General features: G+C 44.9%; 1 non-coding gene across 1 annotated transcript; it reads right to left on the reverse strand.

The window, feature by feature from the left end:
• Positions 1 to 1970: 1970 nt before the first annotated feature.
• On the reverse strand, positions 1971 to 2042 carry trnah-gug. The gene has a single exon. It is a non-coding gene; the product is annotated as a tRNA-His (tRNA).
• Positions 2043 to 3052: the final 1010 nt, after the last annotated feature.

Here is a 3052-nt window from a genome sequence, read left to right on the forward strand (position 1 = left end):
CTTAAATTTGTGCTCTTTGGTCTCGAGGTCTGGTTCTCGTTTAGAGATTTTCAATCAATGCCTACGGGAGTGGTCGTGGGTTTAAATCCAGGACAAGCTCTTTACTCCAGGTCAGAGATTACGAATTGTTTACGATGCTGACGGCGGGGTTGATTTACATTGGCCCACTCTGAAAAAGATTTCTCAGGACTCGGGATGTTTACGTCGTTTCTCTCCCCACAGATGATGCTCGAGAGAGAGAGAGACAGTGTCTGAGCTGGAGTGCGTTTGGATAAAATTGATGCTCCAGATCTGTGTTAACCACAGGGGCATGACCCATCTAATCCACAGAGCCAAAGTGGAGAATTGAACTGACTGGAGAGCTGGATCTTAACGCTGACCTCCCGGACCTCGGCGTCGTGAAATGTTCCAAAACAGCTCAACAGACACTCGAGGAACAGCAGCGCATCATTTCCACTGGGCTCAATACAGCTTTCACACTCAGTGTGTGTTCAGCAGTTTCACACTGTAAATGCTGCACCCATTTTGCGTGCCCTTACATCGCAGATTTGGGTTTCAATCTTGTTTCCACTTGACAAATGCCGCCTGAGTCCCTGAGTTGTTGCAGTACTTTCGGCGTTCTCCGCTGATGTTAGATGGACGTTCGATGGCAATGACAGTATGCTTTGCCTGCATCTGCGTGGCTGGTTGGTCTAGGGGTATGATTCTCGCTTTGGGTGTCTTGCTGTCGGAATTTGCGAGAGGTCGGGGGCGAGCCCTTCGATGGAGTGTTCCCTTGGTCAAGCAACATGAATTCTTTGCGGCGCAAATAAATTTTCTGATTTTGTTTCCGATTGACGCATCCGCAGTAAGTTGCTTTAATCGTACATTTATACATGTTTGAAATGGTGATTAAATATGTTCATCTGCATCTGTAAACCCAATAGATTCTGTGGTGGTGGAACAAACTGCTAATATCCGAATTTTGGCAAAATAGGAAAGGATTTTATTCCCCCCGCGTCTTGAAAATTCAGTATTTCCGACTTTGTTGCAGGAATTTTAATACCTTATGCGAGACCAACTGGGAACTTCTTCGAACGCGCGAGATTGAGAAACAAACGTATTTCGTGCAAACATTCGTCACACACAATGATAAGCACGGGATGTTTCTGCCCGATTTCGAACCGCGGACTTTTCGCGTGTTAGGCGAATATGATAACCACTACACTACAGAAACTGCTGGGAGCATCGCAAACAGTTGGCGTGTGCAATGTTCAACCTCAATGTGTTGCTGCAGCTTCTATTTTTTTAAGCTGAGAGGCCATTTAACTTATTGCAGGAAGCCGTTTCTTTAAAACTGATGTCTCAACTTATCGAAGCATCACACAGTTTTGGTGTGTAACATGCTGCAGCTTTAATACCGTTCATGTAGAAGAAAGGAGGGGTAATTGCAAATCAACTTTGAGCCTGGATTCCCTCAGTGGCTTTTCCTGTTTCTCCATCAGGAACACCGTTTTTTCTTTCTCAAAGCTGGTTCAGTTAAGTCTCTGGCATTTCCTCTAAGCCAGTTACAGGTGGCAGACTCTCCTGTCGCTTGCTATTTGAACTCACTGTCCTGCTCACATGTCCGATCTTGGCCTGCTGCAATGTTCCCATGTAGCTCAGCACAACGCCGAGGAACAGCCCCCATCCTCCGAATCGGCACGGTGCAGCCTTGCGGATTTTACAGTAGGCTCAACAACTTCGCACCGTGAAATCACTCTTCTCGCTTCACCACATGTTTATTTCCATCAACTTATTTTCATTGCTTCCATTGATAAGTCTTCCTCTCCCATTGTCTCCCCTCCCCATTCCCCTATTGGTACGGGAATCGAACCGTGCTGCTGGCCTGCTTGGTCTGCTTTAAAAGCCAGCGATTTAGCCGAGTGAGCTAAACCAGCCCCAGCTAAAATAATGGCGCTCCCAATGCCGTGTCATTGCCATTCCCGCAATGCCGTGACTCGGATTCGAACCGAGGTTGCTGCGGCCACAACGCAGAGTACTAACCACTATACGATCACGGCGAGCTACTCAAGAGCCACCCCAGAGTCTATTAAATTTCGGTACATTATCACTAGTGCATTTGCAATTTCGCTAGCCATCTCTTTTCGCACTCTGGGATGCATTCCATCAGGGCCAGGAGACTTGTCTACCTTTAGCCCCATTAGCTTGCCCATCACTACCTCCTTAGTGATAACAATCCTCTCAAGGTCATAGCCTTGTCATAGCCTCATTTCTATCAGTCGCTGGCGTGTTATTTGTGTCTTCCACTGTGAAGACCTGTTCAGTTCCTCAGCCATTTCTTCATTTCCCATTATTAAAACTCCCTTCTCATCCTCTAAAGGACCAATATTTACCTTAGCCACTCTTTTTTGTTTTATATATTTGTAAAAACTTTTACTGTCTGTTTTTATATTCTGAGCAAGTTTACTCTCATACTCTACCTTACTCTTCTTTATAGCTTTTTTAGTAGCTTTCTGTTGCCCCCTAAAGATTTCCCAGTCCTTTAATCTGCCAGCAATCTTTGCCACTTTATATGCTTTTTCCTTCAATTTGATACTCTCCCTTATTTCCTTAGATATCCATGGTCGATTTTCCCTCTTTCTACCGTCCTTCCTTTTTGTTGGTATAAACCTTTGCTGAGCACTGTGAAAAATCGCTTGGAAGGTTCTCCACTGTTCCTCAACTGTTCCACCATAAAGTCTTAGCTCCCAGTCTACCTTAGCTAGTTCTTCTCTCATCCCCTTGTACTCTCCTTTGTTTAAACACAAAACACTAGTATTTGATTTTACTTTCTCACCCTCCATCTGTATTTTAAATTCCACCATATTGGGATCGCTCCTTCCGAGAGGATCCCTAACTATGAGATCATGAACCAATCCTGTCTCATTACACAGGACAAGATCTAGGACCACTTGTTCCCTCGTAGGTTCCATTACATACTGTTCTAGGAAACTATCGCGGATACATTCTTTAACTCCTCCTCATGGTTGCCTTGACCGACCTGGTTAAACCAATCGACATGTAGATTAAA

The sequence above is a fragment of the Scyliorhinus canicula genome, unplaced genomic scaffold (assembly GCF_902713615.1).
Source record: "Scyliorhinus canicula unplaced genomic scaffold, sScyCan1.1, whole genome shotgun sequence".
NCBI lineage: Eukaryota > Metazoa > Chordata > Chondrichthyes > Carcharhiniformes > Scyliorhinidae > Scyliorhinus > Scyliorhinus canicula.